Source organism: Vidua macroura, chromosome 3 (genome assembly GCF_024509145.1).
Source record: "Vidua macroura isolate BioBank_ID:100142 chromosome 3, ASM2450914v1, whole genome shotgun sequence".
NCBI lineage: Eukaryota > Metazoa > Chordata > Aves > Passeriformes > Viduidae > Vidua > Vidua macroura.
Genome location: NC_071573.1, coordinates 77,832,764 through 77,856,092, shown reverse-complemented (window position 1 = coordinate 77,856,092; position 23,329 = coordinate 77,832,764).

Sequence of the window (23,329 nt, the reverse complement as noted above, 5' to 3'; positions counted from 1 at the left end):
CTGTTCAACCTCCTGTCCCAGGTCCAGCTGTTTAGAGACTGTGGTAAACATGATACACTTGGGATGATGGATGACTTTTTTCATGTTTCTAATAATGCTCTTCAGCAGGCTAATCATTGCTCTGAGAACATGCCAAATTGCATGTGCTTAATCATTTTCATGAGAAGGATATAATGTGTGCAATGTTTGGACATTGTAACCATTAATAGGATGATCAGCATAATAGCATGACTGTGAGTCCAGGTAGAAAAGAACATTTTTTGCAGGGCATAATTGCATATACATATATGGACATTCAAGCACATTCCTATTCTATAGTACATACAATCTAAAAGATAGGATTGTTTGATCTGTTCTATAAGAGCAAGGAAGTATTAGGAGTCTTGATCAAATCTGTTAGTAATGTGAAGTTGGAACACAATTCACTGAAATGGTTAGTAATCAGCCTGAATAATAGTTCATGGAAGGGGTGGTCTAAAAATTGTCTTTCTCATCAAAGCCTTAATGAAAATACTGAACTCAATTAGGAAAAGTTTTATTTTTGTAGAACCTGTATACTTAGGTCACTATATATATGTAAAAATATAATTGCAGTCATCTAAAATTTGCAATTTATCTTCAGCATAATTTTGGCAATTCATCTAAAGCCATGAAGAGAATGTCACATAGAAATTGACTTATCCTACCTCTCTGAACTACGGAGATATTTGGGAGTCCCTATTTTGAGACTATAGAGTGGCTTAGAAAATTCTATATACTGGGTACCTGTTTTTAGAGGGATGAAGTTATTTGAGTTGAAAATCAATAAAAAGAACATAGACTCTCCAGAAAACACATCACTTAATCCACAGATTGATATAAAACAGATGGCTTTTGGGTTTATACATTATTTTAGATTACACACCTACCTTTTTTAGATGTCAGTGGTGGGATTTACACAACTTCTTCTAGATAGTAAAGACTGGCACCCTAGTTAGTCTCCTCAGACTTCACTTCCAACCAGGAAAGGTACTTTCAAGGTGCAGTCCATTTCATCCTAAAGTTGTCTAAAATATTTCAGATATATTGTGCCCTAAACCACCTATTTCCATTTACGTAAGGAGGCCAGGGACAGTACTTCACATGCTTGACTCTGTGTTGTGGAAGTTTCAAGTTAAGTGACATAGGTAAATGCCTGAAAATTCAGTTATTGTAACCTAAATACAAACAAAGAACTTAGTGTTTTTGGTTAATGAATATTTGTTCGTGCTCTCTTTGTTCAAATGGCGTATATATAGGCAAGTGACTTCAATGGGTCACTGGTACCATAAGAAGCAGTCCCCCACTTGTACAATAAGAAGTAATAATAACAAGATGACTAGAAGCATCTAGTGACAAATTTACACTGTATTGCAAGAGGTCAAGCTTTCTGGGATCAGAGAGAGAAGAAATACTAAGAATGTTAATAGTGTTGCTTCAATACCACAATGGATCATCTACATCTATGAGTATCTGATAGGAAGGTGCCAGGAGGATGTTTCCAGGCTCTTCTCAGTGGTGCCAAGCAAGAGGCAATGGGCAGAAGCTGAGGATGAGGAAATTCCACCTGAACATAGGGAAGAACTTATTTACTGTGCAGGTGACTGAGCACTGGAACAGATTGCTCCAAGAGGCTGTGGAATCTCCCTTACAGGAGGTATTCAAGAACCATCTGCAGTGCTGTGCCATGTGCTCCAGGATGACCCTGCTTGAGCAGGGAGGTGTGACCAAATGATCCACTGTGATACCTTCCAACCTGATCCATTTTGTCATTCTGTGACTATGTGATAAAACAATTGAATCACTGTGGTCCTCCACAATCTGGGCAACAGCAAAATCTAGTGCTTTAATGAACCTTTCAATATTGCACAGACAAATGATTAAGTGCAGTTTGTAGATGGAGAAGCTGTTTCTCTGTGCTGCTTGTCAAGGCTTCTCAGAGCTGCCATTCTAAGTAGAATATAGCTAAAAGTAGAGGAGTGTTAATTGAAATAGCTTTCAATGCTTGAAAAATCCACTAATTCTACTGGTGTTTCAGAAAAGTAATGTAAGAAAGCATTTCTTTCAAAGGAAAGAAACATCGGCAAAAACAGGATTGAAGAAATAAATGAATGAAGAAAATGAAGAAATATTTTATTTCATTTTATTTTTAGGAGAATTTCTTAATTCTTCTCTCCTTATAAAATCTTCTGTTTCTCTTTGTTTCTGTAATCTGCCTTGTTAGCAGAACATATGGTGACTATCTGACCCTGTACATGCAGTCAGGCAGAATCCAAGCAGAGAACTAGTCAATGCACACTGAAATGTTTCTGAAAATGATCATTTGATGTGACCATTTTTCTTCCAAGTCTCTGTTGCTGTTGTTAACAACCAATTTAGTAAAATGACCAAGGGTATATTGCTTTCTGTGTCTATATGTCTGCCCTTTTGTGCACTATGTGTTAGGTCATGAAAGGGTGTCAAACTGCCAAGGACTACAATATGTGCCCATTGTAGAAACACTGACATCTCCTTAACCCTTCCATGGCCTGTTCAAGTACACAAGGACCAAGACCTTGACCTTAATTGAGATAAAGATGCCATAATAACAAAAAATAAATAAAAATAGTGGTCTTTTCACATTCTGTGATTTCAACTCTTGCCCCTACCCAGATCAACAAAGTCTGCTGTTAGAGTCTTACTAATAAAAAATAAGTTTTTGAATATTATACTATTCATATTCTTGGAAGAGAAATTGAAATAAAAGTGAAATTTTGAATGCTAAAAATTCACTGATTTTTCTTTTAAACATAACTAAATTATTGCTTCCAGCTACACTTGTGCATAATTACTATTTTTAGCAATAACCGGACATGGTTTGGTGTTGCATCCCGGGTTGGGCTCAGATTAGAGGTTTAATAACTGTTAGTTAGCTGGTTCTATGTACCCCCATTTCCCCCGCCACGACGGTTCGCTCCGGGTCACTCACCATTGGAGCATTCCCATGTCGGTCTTGTAGCCACCCCCTGTTCATTCCTGAAACTTCTGTGCCAGTCACCCCATCCCTGCATTCCCATTCGTCCCAGAACCCTGTATCCACCCCCGTTGTGTTCCCATTGGTTACCACAGTCCACGTCACTCCCCTGTTGCCTGTCCCCATTGGGCGAGGGGACTTCTGCTCCTGTCTGCCCACCCCCTATAAAACCCCATGGTTCCTTTGTCTCATTGCCATCTTGTCCACGCGGGCGCTGGGAGCGGACACCACTCTCCACCACGGCGACCACGCGGCAATAAACCTTCTCCAGCCAACCGCAAGGCAGGGTGTGCCATTCCTTCGCCCCTTTACCTCTTCCCAGCGCCGGTTACAGAACACGGCCAGCGTGGGCCATGCGCCCGGCTCAGCGCCAGAGTGCCCGGACACGCGGCAAACCTGGTCTGGCCAAGAGGCAGAGCCTAGCCGGGCTCCCCAGAGCTGCGCGGGACCGGGGAGAAGAACACAGCACCGCAGTTTGGAGATTAATTGCAAAGACTAAACACAATATGATGATTGTTTCCTGTCATCGAAGACCTGCTTTAGGTCATAAAATATTTTCTTGCTCTTTTTCTGCAGTTCCTTGATGACATCTGTACCCTGGATTTCAGTGGGTTAGACTGTTGGCCTTAGTCCCATATTATAACAAAAAGATGTTTTCTAACTGAGAGAAATCATGTTGGCATCTTTACTCTGCACTCACAAAATGGTCACATTTCCTTTTTCCTTACACATTGAAGATTGGAAGACAAATCTTGTATTTATGGACGACACAGAAAATACTCTGCATCTTTTCTTGTGGTACTGTTTTGATGGGAAAAGCCTTTTCTTAGGCCTATGCACAAAAAGGAAACCAGTATGTCTGTGTTCTGGCTCACTATTCAACTGTCTAATGCCATTCAAAAGTCCTGTAGTTTACAAAGGCAGAAAAAGGCTTGTGTATCTTGAAGCTGTTCACACCAATTCTTTTTTCATGGTATCTTTAATCTAATCTAAGTAGGAGTCCTTTGTTCTCTCTCCAAGAAGAGTTACTGGCATGTACAGGTGACAGCACAGCAGCAACCACTGTTGGCATAGAGCTGCCAGTGGCTTCAAGTTTAGAGCCTTGATCCATTGCCCACTGAGTCCACAGGGTTTCTTCCTGGTTTATATCGTAGTTTGCTGCAAACACTTTAAATGAAGGTGATTTTTTTCTTATTTGTAGCATTAATAACACAGAAATAGATTTCAATACCTTTTTACCTCCTCTTCAGTCATGTTCCACTAAGCCAATGACCCATTTTTAACTAGAAATCTTAAAAAATGACTGAGATAAAAGTGGTTTTATGAATAATCCTTTGGGAGTAAGAACACCCCTTTCATTTTTCCTTCCCTCCTTCCTTTATTTCCTCCTACCACAGGCCCTCATAATGTATTTTTTTTAAATTAGATCATCTTCAAGTCACCTACCTTTATGTTAACTGTGTCTATTTTTTCTTTCAGACATACACATGCCTTTGTTCTGCCTCGACATTCAGAATTTTTTTGCTGGTTTTGCTTTTGTGGTGATTATGTGGTTTTTCCTTTGCTTTGCATAGTCTTAATTACATTATTTGGCCTTTTTGAAAAAGCATGCAAGAAAAATGTCATTACTTTAGAGTGACTTTTCTCAATTAAATCAACGATATCAGATAAAATAAGGGAAAATGCTTGCAAGGCACTGGTCAAAGAGAATGAGCCTCTTCATGTTAAATAAAGTTTGAAAAAAACCTTCTAAATTATCCCCCTTGCATTGTTTGTTGAGTGCAATCACAGATTATATTTGACCAAGCAAATAATAACATGATCTCAGTTTCCCCCAAAATAAACAGAAAGTGGATATTTTCCACCTCTGTATCTATAAATAATAAATGCCTTAAAGTTTGTACACAGTAAATAAATCAGTAGTTTAGGACAGAGTTCAATTCTTCTTTCACATAATTTTTACAGCTGCAATGACTTCAGTGAAATTTCTGTGGAGTTGAGATTCACTGATGAGAATTAAGGTTCTTGGTCTGATGCAATGAGTCTGAATTATAGCCATTTGACCGAGGCAATTCCATTAGTGACTAAAAAGCATACAGAAAGCAGATAAATGGGGCATGAGGTATAATAACGGGAAGTTTTGGAATAAATCCAAGGAGGAAAATGCTCTAACTTTACAAATTTTAAAGGTATTTTCGTTCTTTCTCCACCCTTCTGCCAGCGGGAATTTACCTGCATTCCCACTTGTGATGGAGCAAATATTTGATATGATCTTTGGTGGGCAGATAATGATCTGTTGAAACTGACCAGCTTTAAACGAAGAAGCTTAATTTGCATCACCCTATTAACCTGGTGCCCCATGAGCCTAAGTGTATACAAGATGGCTGAGGAAAGGAATGGTGGTGCAGGAAGAGGAATGTGAGGCCGTGACTCATACTATCTAAACTATACCATCTAAACTCTTTGTAAAACTACACTGCCCTTCAGGCTTAATGAGACTGAACTTTGCTTAGGCATCTTCTGTTGGCAGGGACTTCCCCCAAACCAGAGCCTGATTTACCCACCCTGATTTGCCTTTTCTAAGTTTGTATTGAGCAGGAGAAAAACCCAAAACATTTAGCTTGCACCCAAAAGAAAATTTATGACTGTAGCCTACAGTGCAAAGGGGCATGTCCCTTCCTACACAGTAGCACAACACTCAGGCTTTCAGAAAGCATTCCGAGCCTCACTTTTCTACTGAATAACATCATCAGTGCTATGCTGTCTGTCCACAATGTGCATCAGCTGGGTTTTTGGGGTGAGCCTGGAAATGGAGAGAGTAGTGAACCCACAGTGGCATGTCAAATTAGCAAGTCCCCCAGGGGTGAACAGAAAATGCACAGGTAATAATGAACAACATGTACCTTGCTTGTGTTTCTGACAACTGCAGTTTCAGTTTAATTATTCACTACTTTGCTGGATTACTGCTGTTATTAATGTGCGCTTGCATATTTTATAAAAGTGATGACCTGGAAGAAGTACTCAGTCTGACAGACAGGGCAGCAAGCTGGGCTGCTTTTTAAAAGAGAGGACAGAGAAGTGAAAGCAGAACTGTCCTTTGTTACCTCAGCATGGCAGTACTGTGCCTCCCCAGATCCCTGTGCAGATCAAGGACTTCAGTATGTAGCAAAAAAAAAAAAAACTTCCCACTACATAAAGCGCATACCCATGGAGCTACTGTCATTGCTTAATCATCCTACATGTCAAAGAAAAATTGTTGCATGTGGAGATATTGTCAGTGACCTGTAGAGAGCCCATGCAGCTGGTCCCATTTTGTACTGTGGAACTGCAACCTTTATTTTTGCTTGTGTTGGGCAGTCTGTGACCTTAAGCAAAGGCACTTTGTTATGGTTTTACCTCCTTGCTAAACTGTCTGTGCTGATATTCCAGACAGATGTTTGCCTAACCCATTCTTAAAGACCTCCAGTAGTGGAGAATCCACAATATCCCCAGACAATCTATCTCATTGCTTCATTATCATTACTACTAGAAACCTTCCTAAATGGTATTTTTATCATAATTGCTGGTAGTTACTAGCAACTGATTTCCGGCACGCCAGATGTGTAAATAAAAGGGACTTTTCCTTCATAAGTCCTCCATTTTCACTTTTCAACAGATTTAAATAAACAGTCTGTATTTGAGAAAAGGCTGATTCTAGATAATGTCTAGCTCATTGCACTAGCCAGAACAATTATATTCCATCAATTCAATGCCCTATGAAATGAAAATAGTGCAGAATAGCCAGAAATTGGCTGTGAAAATCATCATAGAAATCTTTATGGTAAACCTTCTGATTCTAAATATATGAAAACTTTTCATAAGGGTGTAAAAATATTTGCAGACCATCAACCTTTCCTTCATTTGGACATGATAAAACAGAATTTAATTTTCCAATAAACAGAGTGCATCACCAAGTTTAGAACTACTATTAAGAAAATCAGTGTTTTCAGTGTATTTGAATTTCATCAAGGAAAACAGAATCGGAATACTCATTACTTTGCATGGATAAAAATATACCCAAGTCCAAACTGGGTATAGAATGCTATTATTCTCATTAAGTAATATTTGTGGTTTGCATCAGTGTAATTACCTACAGGAGTAAAGTAGTAAGAAATCAAACCCACTAGAGATCTCTCTTAGATGCTGTTTCATTTGATGAAGTCCAGCTATGAAGCCTTACAAATTTCTCCAGATCTGGAAAAAAATTGCAAGTATAAGCTCTGTGGGCATCCTTTAATTCTAAAACATAATGGAGCCAGCATTGAATGTGGGCTGGTTAATTATGTTGATGCTTAATTTACAGGTTATCAAAGCAGTCTAAAATATTTATGCACCAGAAAGGCACAGTATAGTAAAAAAAAGTAAAATAGTTTAAACAAAAAATGGAGAAATTTCATAAAATTACCATATCCAGACCTCTTATGCCATATCTGTAATGATATTCATATTCAAAAGGTCATACAAAACCTACAATCTCTACATGAAAGCTGATTCTAGGAGCAGTATGGTCCCTGTGGACAATGTGAAGTACAAATAGATTCAGATTAGACAGATTCCTAATTTCTGATATGACTAGTTATTATCAAGTAGAGTGTACTTTGGTCTCAAATATAGAATTAAGCAACAGCAATGAATAAAATCTCAAATTATTGCTGATCTTTATTCCTAGTAGTAATTTTAAAGAGTAAAACAGTTTTAGGGTCAAGTCATCTTATCAAACAAATTTAATAATATTGCTATAGCAATGTAATCCCAAGTAGGACTATAATATAGTAACGATTGCAACAAGTTACTAAGACAAAGAAAATTGCATGTGTAGATATGTATGCTGAGCAGAAAGGTTGAATGACCTGTCTCAGGGACCGTAGGGGATGCACACTCCAACAGTGTAGCTGACATTTTTCTTCCACGTTTCAAAAGTATCAGTTTTGCAAAATAATCGAAAAAGAGAATAAAAGAACTTTTCAAAAGGAAGCCTGAGCAATTGAAAATCAAAATAGAAGAAGAAAACATAATAAAAGCTGAAATGTGCTGTATCATGCTGCAATTCATGCATTACCTTTCCAGCAGTACTTCAAATAACAGATTTCTTGACAATGGTGAAGGCCAATTAACTTTTCATGCTTCATGATACAGTAAGTACTGTAGCTCCGGTGGTGTTACATGATTATTTTATGTAACATATTTAAGGTTTTTGAATGGTCTTATACTAGATAAGCTAGATAATCCATGAAATAAATTTGCAGGATGAAAGAAAAGGTCTCTTTGCACAAGTTTTTTTCCCTTTTAAAGGGAAGGCAAGCTGCAAGGACGAAAATGTCTCCTATCTTCTTGGATGGGAATTTTCCTTCTGGGTGAGTCACTGGTGAGTGTATGTCCATTTCACCTGGCTCTGTAGCACCCCTGCCTAACTGTTCCTGATGCACTTTTGGACAAGCAGAACTCAGTTGTTGACACTCTTTGCCCTTTCCTATGTATACTGATCTTCCGTACCATAAGTATCTGAAGACAAATACAGTATTTGCTGTTAGTTGACTACTTCTGGTTTAGTAATAGTCCCTTTTATCATGTACAACCCCAGAATTCTGATTTTATATTATGACCTTCCTACTAAGCCTTTCTGAGAGATTCAAAAGTTTATGTTTATGTCACATAAACATACAAAATGAGCTAGTTTTATTGCATTTTTAAGAAGAAGAGACACATGCAGAGATTAAGGCCAGGAGTATTAAGAGGATTTACCCATTGTGGGTGTTTCAAGCTTGGCACAAATAAACACTTGGCTGAAATAGAAACATTGGTACACATTTCTGATAAGCTTGATCTTAGTGACTCCTTAAAAGGTGTCACTAAGTCACAGTGATTCAGAGGAAGATCTTGGAATGGACTTAGGAAACCTGAACCCTCAATTCATGGTCTAACCACATGGAAAAGAACTATAGCACATGGAACAAAGTCAAACACCAAATCAATATGACAGATCTGTACTTGTTCAAAGGAACTTTTATATTTTATCTGGGTTTAGCTTATCTATATATGTGGAGGCACAAAGGAAAAGAAGATTGACAAACCTCGAAGTTAAAAGTAATAACTTCTGATGCTCTTGATCACCTTCTGCATCAGAAACTCTCAATAAATGTATGGTTGCACTACTGCAGCATGCTGTCAAGGTGACCATCTGTCAGTTAGCTTCCAAGGAATCTACAGAAATTCTCTTCTAAATCAAGATTATTATTTCATTTTTAAAATCAGAGAAGGAAGCTTTTATAAGCACTTTAATTTACCTGATGACTTTATGGGCTAAATTGTTAATAGGATAAGAATTCTCAGCAATAAGTAAATAATGTCAATTCTCATCAGATACAAACTCATGCAGATATTGAATGATGAGGGTAAAAGCTATAATGGAAACTTGAATCGAATTTATTAGCAGATGTTCAGTGGTGCAGAAGAATTATACATGAATAATAAAGTGGAATGCTAGCTGAGAGCTCTCGATTTCCCACTTTTCCCAGGAAGTACCTTTTAATGGAGGTCTTTTCCCAGAAGCTTTACGTTGTATTGAATTATAATTAAGCCATATTGAGAAAACATTCGAGTGACAATGATTTACAAATGATGAAATTATTTTGGGCTTAGCTTAGGGCTTTACCAACTAGAATGATTTCTCTGTTATGACCATATGTCTGTCAAGAAACTTGATTCAAATGTGAAAACTATTGGGATTTTTGAGGCATTTAGAGAAAAAAAGAAATGGAAGGTATTTTCTGCAATTTTATTCTTATTTAGCAAACTAAACATTTTGCAGCTGTCAAAGATCACAAAACAAAACTTCATAACAAATATAAGTGCATGAACCTGTAAAACATCTATCATGCATGCTTGTCACAGGCAAGGACACTGTTTCATGACCTGTTTAGCCATTTAGAAGTAATAACTGTGGACTGAAAGAGCAGGAAGACACACACTTTCACCTTCCCTAAAGGTATCTTCATTGCCATGGTCCCCTTCCATGAAATTGAACAGTGATTTCTTTCTGTCTCTGAGACAAACTACACCTCATCAAAACAATCTTTATTTTGAGCAGCAACATGACACTGTACCCTTCTGGTCAGGGAGCTTAATTCATCACCAAAAAGGTATCCTGAGAAGTGCATAAATGGATACTGATATCCTAAAGGCTAAGGGACTGAGGATGACAGATGGGAATGAAGAATAATGAAAGGAAATCTAAAGATGATGTTTCTTTCTTTGTGAAATTTTACAGTTGTTATCATAGGTATCTACAGGATCCAAGGTGACTCAGTATCTTTGTATAGGAAAAGATTTGAAGGTCAGCTAATTCAGTCACCTAACATAGATGTATGAAACTTAAAAGGTGAGGTTTTGACAGTTAAATGTCACTCTCCCCTTATTCTGTAAGACATTGAACTTTATACTGAAGGCAAAGGGAATATTTCTCTAAACCAAAACATTCATTTTTTGCAAGGTTCTTCTTTGTGATCTTCCAGCCCAGATGCCCATGCAACTGCCCAGTGCAGTTTCAACAGCCGAGGTAAAGGAAATTCATTCTTTTCCCTTTCCAATGTGTTGCATCCATTATTAAGCCTACTGCTGAGAACAGGCACAGGCTCTACACCTTGACTTCATTGGTTGTAAATCCAGAAGTATGCTAAACATGCTAACAGTGCATTTATAAAGGATACCTTGATACATTTTGGGGCCTGCTGTACCTGAAGCCTGATGATGCTTGTCAGAGAGCATATTTCTAAAGTGCCTCAATTGGATTCTAAACTAGCCTTATTCCCCTTAAATTTGCCTTATTACAGGGAAATCTCAAGGCAAATTAGTAAAAATAGTAATCTTTAATGTCTCACACTGGTGATCTTTACCATTGACAGTGGATGCTGACTGAACTATCAGATAAATTATTTAGAAAAAATGATTACCACAAGATTCATATCCTTTAAATCTGCCTTCACAAGTGTTGGTAGGAAAGGGTTAAAACTGGAAGATTTGAGGAGGAGGAGGGAACAGTTTTGCTCAAAGTGAACTTGTAGCTGGGAATTCTAAAAATGTTGGTGTGGGAAAACTCTTATGCCTACTGTTGTTCATCCTCTGCCTGTGTACTAGTTTGAAAACAAACTAGTGGGAGATTCCAAGTCAGAATTACAATTTAACAGGAAAATTAAGATAAAGGCAGAAAACATTGGCTTAAACTGACACAGTCAGGATACAACCGGACATTCTGTTTGTCAGGGGATAGTAGCGGTCTGATTAAATGATGACTGCAGACCTCTTGAAGTGGTAGATGTGGTTCTGTTGAAGTGGTGATCCTGTAGAAGGGTCTGGTCTTCCTCTGAAGGTCCAGTGCTGGTTATACAGTTCTTGTCCTCTGGGAATCCAGAGGATAAGGCTGCCTTGTGGTGTTCCACACCTCAGATTATATGCAGGTACGAATGCTTGGTTCCTCCCCCTGGGCAGAACATCTCACAAGGAGATGATGTAATTTTGTGAGTCATGCAGTGAGACTCCATGGCCCATTAGCAGAAGATATCCCCTGGAGTTATCAGGGATGAGTCATGAAGGAGATAAGGAACACTGCCCCACCTGTTTTTAACACCATATGAAGATGGTGATGGAATGCATACCTTTGGTTGCATCTTGCATTGCTAAGAGAGCTTGTTTTGAGAAGTAGAATTCCTGTGGTGAGGTAGAGTACTTTCACAGACCTGGCCAAAGCTTTTTGCATAGTGAGGCAAGCCACACCCAACCCTCCTTCTACTGTGCACTAGGATGAACTGAGCTGCACGGAGCCTGTGTTCCCGCATGTCTGTTATGCCCAGCGTTGTTAGGGAGGTAATGAAATTAATCTACTCTTTGCATTTCAGCTGTGGTTTGATGGTTGCCCTTAGTTACTTGTGTGTGTTGATTCAGACAAATCAATTTGCAGTATATAATTACACATTCTTTTAGCTTTCTTCGTAAAGATATATTCAAAACTCATAATCTGTAACAGGCGACTTAACTGGAGAAGCTTAGAACAAAAAAAAGAAAAGTTTGTCTTCAGTGTCTCATTTCTAGCTCATACAAATGTGATAAGGTGGTCTGAAATGCATACATTACAAAAGATTGTTACACATTCCCAGTTTCTACTTTTCTATATCTTTATGCTGCCATAGCGCATCATATCTCTTGTGCAAACCTACTATCTATTGGGAAATGTATGTGTGCAGACTCTTGACTCTCTCTTAGTAAAAGTCCTGCCTAACAGTAGATTCATATCAGAATATTGGAAATCACTGTATTTCCAGTTAATTGGCAAAAACCTAGTCTTTTTAATATCTGAATTCAGAGAATTGTGGAAAAGCAGTTCTGATAAGGACTTTGAATGCCTATCCTCTTGCCTTACAAAGACCAATTATGTCTATTGGATTTGTCTGTGATAATTCTCAAATATTAGGGCAGTATTGTTTGGTCTTGATTAAGGTGTACTCCCAACTGGAATACATGAGTCCCAAGATGAGGAAAGACTGCAGGATATGGCTATGCATTAATCTCATAAAAAACTTTGACCTTTAAAAATGTGATTTCTATTCTGGTGGTCATTTTTGATTTTACTTACTATTATCTGTTACATAGCATCACACTGGCATTTCACTACTATTTTATAGTTTTTATATATTTATTGCTTTGTACTTTTATTGTTCTACATATCTTTGGGAGGCTGTTTTCCTTCTACATTGCAAACTATAGATATGCTATGTGCTGCAACTTTATTGATCTGGCTTTTGAAAAATACCTGCAATAAATATGCCTTAGTTTTAAAAAAACTTCTTATTAGTTAAATTTTTAGTGAGTAGCCAATGAAATTTACTGCTCAGAATTGATGGCAACAAATCCAACAACAGGTAGATGGATTCATCAATTTCCTATTAAATGGAAAAGCAAAGCACATGGCTAAAGGTCAAAGTATGAATAACAACATGGATAAGAGGCTGTAGTGATCACATTGAAGGAAAAAAGTTCCATATTCAGAATCATATTTAAGACTTGTAGAATTATTTCTGGCTGGTTTTAGTTATCTCTTAATTTCTTGTTGGGGTTCAGAAGCAGGTCTTATGTAGCAGAAGTTCTTCTAGTGCAATAATCATTCCTAGAAAATAAAATTGATTTCTTTTTACTTTGAATAAATAAACAATGTCACCACAGATTAAACAATACTTCTCATATAAAACATACATCTGGAAATGTTAGAAGCACTATTAGGTAAGCCAAAGCAAGAAAGTCAATGGGCCTAACTAATCTGAAATTCTGTACAGCTGTTTGAAGTGCTTGTGGTATCAGATTTGGACAGAACATACCACATGGAAACTGAAGAGTACAGACCTGCTTACTTGCTCCATGAATTGGAGGTTTTGAAGGGCAAGTCAGGTTACAAAAATAATGTGGGTAGCTGGAATGGTACATCTTTAAAGTAAATTTCCATTAAACTCTCTTCTTGGAAGAGATTACAGATTTCATTTAGGCCTCTTGCCTTTCTGCTACTACTCTAGTCATGTAAAGTTTACTTCCTGTTGGTACAGTGTTGGGAAACAGATTTACATCTTTAGAGTGGGGTTTGATGCAACTGTCCTTCGCTATCTAGAAATTAGGGAGGGGTCATACAGCTGGGTATATAGTGAAAGGTGGAGTATCCCACCTGAATGCCCCCAGTCTGCAATCTCTCTTACATCCTGTGTAGTATCTTTAAGCAGTGTGCAAATTTCTGCAATGCTTTAAGAGTCACAGTGGCATCTCACAGTTTTTGTTTAAGCCACTTAATTCCATCCCTTCATGGCCAGCCTAAATGAGGTGTTGAACTCTGTCATTGAAAGGAAGAATAGATACCTGGAGAATCAGTAAGTAAATTAATCATTCTTTGGAAATGCCATTGCCTCTGATTGACTACACAGAATAGACAATTTTTAGAAGGCTAAAGTAAAACAAGATGAATGTCTGTCTTGGAGACAAAGGCATTAATGAAGTAGCATTTACAAATGGAGATGCATGATAAGGTGCTTGTTGCCCACAGAACATACAGGTCTCTGCATTATCCTCTACATGAAGAGCAATTACATTAGTTGTTGTAATTTAAGGTTCTGTGTGACAAAACTTTAGTATTTCACACTAAACTAAAATAGAAATTTCCAGGTTATTCTCTGAGAAGAGCATTTCAGTTTTTCATGCTGAAGAGTTGTGCATCTGAACTTCTAAACCTGGGGAGGGAATGTAATGTAATGTAGTGTGTTTTAATTATTAAATATTAAATATTAAATGGTATTCAATAACATTTTAAATGCAGTTACTCACTGGTCAGTTTGTCTGATTTTTTTTTTTTTTTAGTTAAAAAAACCTACTCATCATTTGTCACAGGCCTAATCTGACAATGTGTCATATTAGTATATCAGTTTAAAGGTGGGACTAACCTTGACCCTTATACCTGGCCTTATCACTCCAGCAGAAGCCTGAGGACCTCTCTGTGAATGGCGTGGAGGTTGCATGGCAGTGACTTTATTTTCTAGGGTTACTTGTTCACAGACTATTTTCTTGACAGGGATCAGGGTACAGCCCCCTCCTTCAGACTGAGAACTATAGATTTAATTCCCCTTTTCCTCATTCCCCCAGTGTAGAACAGAGAAGCAGAGGAAGGAAGAACAGTAGCCAATCTTGTGAAAATTAAATCAGTATTTAGCTAACACCTGTCTCCAATGATTAGTTCTCTGAAAGTGCAGGAAAATGAAAATGAGAGCAACAGAAAAAAAAATTATCAGGAGAGGATGAGGAGAACCTGTAAGCCTGCCTGATCCTTGGAAGGACCTTTAAGTTTGACCAGACTGAGTAAAGTTTTTTCTCTCTACTTTAATTCTGAAGAAAGCATAAACATGGAGATATTGTGAGTGGCATTGCTGCAGAACATCTCCTGAGGACCCAGACTCTGGTCTGGCTGTCAGCAAGGACACGGTGACAGCATGTCCTGTCTGTCACTCAGCCATAGAAGCACATCCCCAGAGAGAGAGGACTGTCCACGTGCATTTGCACTTATTCTGCGTTAGTTGCAGACAGACGTCTCAAAACATCAGTCCTATCAGTTCCCCTCTTCACAGATTCCCCTCACCAACAGCTGTATTTTTTAAAAAAGATAAAAATTAACATGCAAATAGATTGCCTTTGGAAGTATTTCCCCAAGCTGGGATATCTGTCCCGTACATGTATTTCAAAATCTTTCTTTCCTTCTTGTCTGAGAAGCAGCCTTTTTGAGGCATTCTTCAATTATTTTCTCCTCTGTAATTTGACTAGTTCTGCAAAATAACCCTTCAAATCTCCTGCTAATGAAATAATAAACCTCATGCAGTTGCAAATATATTCATTATATGTCATAATTTAATTTATTTTTCCCCGTATTTCAAAAAGGTTTAATGAAGCCAAAACTGATTACTGTGCCTCTGTGGGCCACAGGCACATTTCCCTAATTTGTGTCTTCTTGGTACTGCAGAAATTCCTCTCAGTAGGCTGGAACATCAAATTTAAATTAACAACTCAAATATTGTAGGTTTTAAACTTTTGAAACTATGAGTACAATGAGCATCCTCTCTATGTATATAGTAGCAAAAATATAACTTGAAATTTGAGCCTTGAAAGGTATCTTTCTCCCATTCTCATCACAAGCTCAAAACAAAAAGGAAGATAGTTAGAGGGAAATTATTATTTAATAGGTTTCACTTTCTTAACTAAATTGGTCAACTTACGGTGAGGGGGAACTCAGTGAAATTGTGAAAGAGCTAACCTTTTCCAGAAGATGAACAATCAGTAGCTGTTTATGAAGACACTGATTTTTCACAACTTCTTTCTTCACTTGATTGAAGAAAAAATCATGATCTCACAGTAGGACAGCAAGGGAAAGCAACAAAGCCCTCGTCTTTAGTTGAGGCAGGAGACACACAGCCAGAACCATCTCCTTTCTGGGACCTCTCCAAAGGAGCTGACTCTGTCTATTAAGAGAGAATGGTAACAGGTTGGATTGACAGAGTTTCTTTGTAATGGACAGACATTTGGATGTTATAAATTATAAAATCCTACTTAAGTTCCTACAGATTTTAGGACATAGTCTATGACTCAGGAAATGGTCTAAAGTTTGAAGGTTAGATAATGTGACCTTCAATCTGAAGTAGTTTCTCTTCAGTGGAGCCAGCCAAAGGACTGGCTCTAAGGCATCTGAACAGAAGAGACTGTATGCAGATGTCTACGTGTGAGGCACAGCTTGGTTTGGTTGTCTGCATATAGGCAGTTACTGTGCATTTAGACATGTGAGACTTTCTACCTGGATTGAAAAGAACACATCTTCCATGAGTCATATCTTTGTCACATCTTGAAATCTTGTGCTTAAGGTGTTCTAGGGCTTCTCAAATGATACTGAATGCCATTGCTGTATTCATCTAAAATAAGTTCATGCTTTTACAATTCCCATTATAACCTAGGGAGGTTTAGCACCTACTAAACTTAGGGAGTGATTCAGCTAACCAGACAGGAACTGTCCAAACACAAATGTTGAGTAGCTTTTCAGATGCCAGGTTTTACTCAGTATGTCTGCACAGACTGGTGGATATCACCCAAGGACCAGTGAATGTCTATTGTAGCACAAGGGCTCACACTCAAAAAACTTCAGTTGGAAGTTGGAATCTTTGTAGGCTGGGGGAACTCAAAACATCCAAAGAGACTCCAGAATCTTATTTTTAGGCGGCTAAATTCCATCATAAAGGAGGTATTTAATTTCACTTTAGAGTGAGCTGAATTGCTTTCTCATCTCAGTTTTCTTCACTGACTTTATCTCCACAAATTATATTTTGAGATAAGGTATTTTGCATTATATTTAGCAGTTGTATGAATCTGTAGGTATATGCCTTAATCAGGCTCTAAATCTGACTTCTCAACTTGGCTTAAACCTGGAGAAGTTAAGAAATGAATAGCAGCCTGAATAGAGTTTTCCAATGTCTGATTGCTGTCTGGACTAAAATAGTCAAATGTGAGTCATGAATATATTGGGAGATTAGATCATCTCTCTTCAACTGAGTGTACTTCTCTCTTCAGCAATGTGACAGATGCAAAGATAAAATATGAAGCCATTTTTGTTACCTTCCTTCCAGTCAGCCTCTTCTCAGGCATCTCACACACTCAAGAAGTCTCAGAGATAGAAGACACTGGCAACAGCTCAGAGCAGCACCGTGCCCTGCAATAGGGAACTATTACATCCCTGTGCAACAAGGAGTTGGTGGAAATCTGTTTCATGATGTTTCCTTTCCCAGATAAGCTTTGCTAATCAGTATCCCAATTGTTTTTGCAAAATTAAATGCTGTAATTCCCTACTTGGCTTGAGCACCCAAGCTTGTACAGCCATCTAGACAAGAGAACTGAGAAAGTGCTGGCTTCAGTGGAAAGAGGAGTGAATATCACAGAGGAAATCAAAAAGAGCTGTTGTAATGAAGCTTAGCACCTGCACTGACAATGATGTAATACTGTGAGTTCAGCAGCTAGCACAGCTCTGCAGGATCCCAGTAACACATTTTGACACTCTAGCTTCTTGGTTGACTTGGCTGAATTCTCATAAAGTCTGGTGATACTGGTAAATTCAGGGGTTAGGAAGAGATGTCTTTTATTTGTTTTATTATTTCCACATTTTTATGCTCTTAGTACTATGAAAACATTGAAATACAATTTCGAAATACAATACAATTGTGTTGAAATACAATTATTATTAAGATATTTTTGTTTCCTGTTCTCATCCATTCCAATGAGAGACTATACACATATTTATAGACATTTAGTCAATTAAAAAATATACATAAATTATGGATATGCCTTTTAATGATCTAATTCTAGTATCTTACTTATTTCAATTCCTCTGATTTGACCTATACATTCTTTTTTCTCCATTCTACAAGAACTAGACTGTAACACACTAGATGACCCCACATGGAGGAAGAAAAAGGAGCGTCAATTTACTTACATTCCTGAGTGAATTACTGAGATCAAGCTTACAAGATGAGAGGCCTGGATCCTTCCATAACATTCTTTCTATGCCTTCCAGACTAGACTTCTGAGCAGGAGAGCTTCCCAAGGCAGGGAAATCACAGTCCTAGCATCATCTTATCTCTGAGCAAAATTGACATGATGTATTATAGAATCATGAGCTGAGTTGGATGGGACCAATCAGGACCATCAAGTCCACCTCCTGGCCATATTCAGGACACCCCATGAGTCACACCATGTGTATGAGAGCATTTTCCAAATGCTCCTTGAACTCAAACAGTCTTAGTGCTCTGACCACTTCCCTGGGAAGCCTGTTCCAGGGCTCAACTACTCTCTGGGTGAAAAACTGATATCCATCCTAAATCTCTGAATCCTAAATCTCTAAATCCTAAATATCATCCCTGATATCCATCCTAAGTTCCCCCATTTCAGATTCATGCCATTTTCTTGAGTACTGCCACTGGTCACAAGAGTGAAGAGATTAGTGCTTACCCCTCTACTTCCCCTTGTGAGGATGTTGAAGACCACCATGAGGTCTCCCCTCAGTCTTGTCTTGTCCACACTGAACAGACCAAGTGACCTCAGCTTCTCCTCATACAGCTTCACCTCCAGACCCTTCACCATCTTTGCTGCCCTACTTTGGACCCTCTCCAATAACTTTATGTCGTTTTTATATTGTGGCACTCAAAACTGCCCCAGCACTCGAGGTGAGGCCTCCCCAGAGCAGAGCAGAGCAGAGCAGAGCAGAGCAGAGCAGAGCAGAAAATCCCCTCCCTTGCCTGGCTTATGATGCTGTTCCTGATGCCCCCCAGGACAGGGTTGGCCCTCCTGGCTGCCAGGGCACTGCTGGCTCATGTTCAATGACGAGGGCCATTGATCAGGAGCCCCACGTCCCTTTCCACAGCACTGCTCTCCAGTTGCTCATCCCCTGGTCTGTACACACAGCCAGGGTTGCCCCATCCCAGGTGCAGAATCTGGAACTTGCCCTTGTTAAACTTCATGCACTTGGTGATTGTCCATGTCTCTGATTTGTTGAGGTCTCTCTGTAGGGCCTCTCTGTCCTTGAGGGGGTCAGTAGCTTCTTCCAATTTAGTGTAATTTGTAAACTTAGTGTTTCTTTAAGTCCCGTGTCCAAGCCACTAATGGAGATGTAACAGCAATGAACAACAATTCTGTAATGTAACAGCCTTCAAATTTTGTACTGTTTAAAAGCAAAGTGCTGCTGTGGTAGAATGCAAAGAGAAAGTAACTGGCATTTTAAGGGCAATTTTTAAAAATGTATCTTCCTATAATTTGGACTTATTCTAATTTTCATATCCAGACAATCTGTCATGATGATGCTGTTTCTACACAGTATTGAAAGACTTATTAAAAAGGCAAACGTGAAGCTCTTTGAATACCTTAAGTTACATGCATAAAAAAGAATCCTGTCTCTTTTCAGCTTGTACTCTTCAAAAGCTCAAAGTTCTGTGAGGTGGAGGCACTCATACTACTAATAAAACCCTGTTCAAAATAGCATGAGACTATGACTTAGATGAAAAACTCACATATTTGTAGTGTCAGTGTGCAAAAGTATGAAAACCCCCCAAAAATGTCAAAAAAAGGTGGTTTCTTGTCCTGTTCTATCATTAATAAAATATGTTTGTTGATTTCTTTTCAAAATCCAAAGTCAGAAATATAAGTACAGGCATTACTCTAATAGAACTCTTTTAACAAAAGAATAATGATGAGAGTTTTCTCTTCCTACTGGTTTGTACAGCTTAGGAGGAGAGAGAAATGAAGATGCACTGAGTGTAAAACACCACTGAATTCTGCTGATTTGGTTTCACTTATGGATTTCAGATATTAAATGCAAATATTTGCTGAAGCCTGCAGATGTGTGTTTCAGATACATTACTTTCAGAAAATAAGAAAGTTGAAAGACGTTGTATTACATTCTTTTCAAAAGTTGGTGTGTACTGTTGCTTTTTAACTTACAAGAGTATGTTATGTTATCCCCTGTCCCCTCTTCCACCAACTAAACATCCTTTAGAGAGTGGCTGACTAATGAGCTGCTCACTTTGTTTTCTTTTTGGCAAACTCTGAGTTGAAGGGTCCCACATTTCCTCAGTGTGCAGCTGAGATGCACCTAGGGCATGCACCAAGACTAAGGAAGCACTTCTTCATTTTTTTATTTAAGTTATATTTCTTAAATTTATTTAAGAAACTTATAATCTTTCTAATGAAACAAAAAGTGATCAGAGTGTACAAATATTTTAAATTATAATAACAATAATAGAAAAAATAATTGTGTTCTGGATTATTTTTTTCAAAAGAATACTCATTCCCATTGAATAAAATTGTCTTTTGGCATTCCAAAAATGCGGCCAGACTTTAGACATCCCAGAATGCAACTGTTGCCAAATTGCTGATCATTTTCTTTCTTACTACGAAGATTGAACACATAGCTTTAGGTGGCAATACCATATATTTCAAAGAAATATTGTCAATTGTTAGGCTACAGGTCTTCTTTCCAGCACTTTCTTCTTTGATTTTCTTGCTGCAGAAAAGCTGCAAAATGTCAGATTCAGAAAATATGGTACACAGAGGCTTTCCCTGTGCATAGATCAGGAATCTGTATAATGAAAATACTTTTAAGAACTTCCTGCCTTTAGAGAATTTTAGTCTGTTTGGTCATTAACAAAGTATTGCCAAACCCAATCTTTTCTTTCTGCATTGATTTCCATATATTATTTTGTTTTAGCACTTGCTGATTAAAGCAAAGAAGTTCTATTCTCTTCACTTTGTTCTTTTCTACCTATTTGTTCCAGAGGCATGATACTGGTGTTAATTTTTTTATGCTCCCACTGCTCAGTAAATTCACTTTTAGCTAAAGTTATCCGTTGTCCTTGCCACCGATGTTGTTTATTCCTTTTCATTTTTAAGGGTAGGATAGATTTAGTTTGAATAAGTTATTTTACAAGATTGGCTAAATGATCAGTTGTAACAAGCTAGTTTGTCTTTAACTACAAAGTCCAAGAAATCTGAAAGTCCTGGAAATCTGAGTCAATCCTGTGTAATTTTTCAGCTCAATTCTGTGTATCTGTGAAGTGAGTGAACTCTTAGATTTCTGTACTTGTCATACCCATGGAGTTGTCAATGCAGGTAAATAATAAAAAGTCAATTCCTTGCTGAATGATGATTTGAAATGGACTAAAAAAAAGTATTTCATAAAGAAGATGAAGAGTTAGTTTGAAACTAGTGCCATACACCAGACTTACTAGGCTTTTAGGCACTCAATTCAAGTGAAATTTTTTTTTCTGGGTCTGGCTGAAATAGCTTACAATATATCACAGTTTTTGAGTCCATTTTCAAAGAGTGCATAGCGCAGGCTGGAAATAAGAAAGGAAAGAGGTGCTTGGTAAACAATATCCCTAACAAGTTCTTTGTTATTAAATTAAGTTTAGATAATTTATGAATAGGTTTCTAAAACCCAAGTGTATATAAACTACATTTTCTTTCTATTTTTTTTTGCCTGTATTGGCCACTCTAGTAGCAGACATTTTCTGTTTTCTAGTTTAAGAAGTTTTTTTCTCAATGGCAGAGAAATATATGTATCTCTGTTCATATTCACATACATCTACCTCTTAGTTCTTGACTTTAGAAGAAATATTTCTAGCAGCAGGTAAGCAGGGTTACTTTTAACCCATTCAATATTTATTCCTTTGTTATTTGAGTATGATGGCATACATTGAAGTTATATGTTAAATTGATCCATTAAGTACTTTAGTTTAATTATTAAATTTGATTCAATATTTAATTTGGTTTAATAAAACTGGGCTTCCATAAATGTATGCATTTAAGTGATATATATTGAGAATGTATAATTTTGAATAGATTAAATATTTAATAGAGAACACTTATTTGAATTATTCAGTATGGAGTCTAGATAACTGATCTACCCTTTCAAAATAGGGAAAATACAAATGGCAAAATACATTATAATAATAATGTATTTCCAACCAAGACTTTGTATAAAATACTTTGAACCCATTGTTAGTTCATTTCCAGACAAGCAAACCAATCTTTTCTTAATGGAACCAACCATTTAAAATTTATCAAGAAAGCTACCAGAGCTTTTTTAAATTTAATATAGCTTACAAAAACTAGACTATTAGAATATGCAGAACACTGTGGTGACAAAATGATTTTAAAAATGGCTATATTAATATAATTTTCTTCACTCTTTTGTGAACAGTTAAATGTTCAAAAGATTTGTAGCTAATGGTGATTTAGTATTCTGGATCAGATTCAAAGTGGAATACTCAGAGTCACGGTTGAATTTTCTAATCAAAACATATATTTTGTGTTGATGCTGGATCATGAGGAAACTTCAGAAAATGAGACATAATTTAAGTGAACTTCAACACTCATCTAATTTCAGATGTACTTGTCATGTCAGTTGAAATAAATGAGACAATACTTAGCCAATACTTGCATTTTTTTACTAAGAATGCATATATTTATAAGCATATAACTGTGCAGAAGGATTTTTTTGAATCAAAGAGTGCGCTTCAAAAATCATATATCATACAAGGATCTTTCTGCTTAGCTGTCAGCAGGCAAGATCTTAACTTCTCTCCAAAAATCTTATTTGACTGCCATTGAGGACTGCTAGGTAACACTTGTGATCTTGTTTACACTATGGCTGTACAAATATTTTTACCAGTAAAAACTGATGGAGCAGCAGTGTGATGCCTGGACACAAGAAAGAGTTGGTAGCACTGTCATGTGAAGGCAGCCTCTCTGGTGATGAAACTGCCTCTTGAAAAGGAGTCAGTCAAGAGGAGAAGAAAAGAGACATAGAAACTAAGGAAAATACTGAAGCTGGTGCACAGTGTTCTTATTCCTAAATACAATCTTAGAAATCTATTTATCTGCCTTGTCTACTCTAAATTTGCTTCCTCTTTGAAATTTGTCCTTTCAGGTGTACTCTCCTTTATCCACATCCAGTAGTGCAAACTATGGTTCCTTATCTGCAATGAATGAAGCATTTGCTGTGTCTCAGCACCCTGCCAAACAAAGCCCTAAGGGTGGCAAGGTCTGACTCCCTGTCAGCCGCATGAATCCTCTGTGCCAGGGCATCACCAGCCTCAGGAAAGGAGGATGTGCACAGTGAGCCCTGGGAAAAATCTAGTGTTCAGTTAAGTAGCC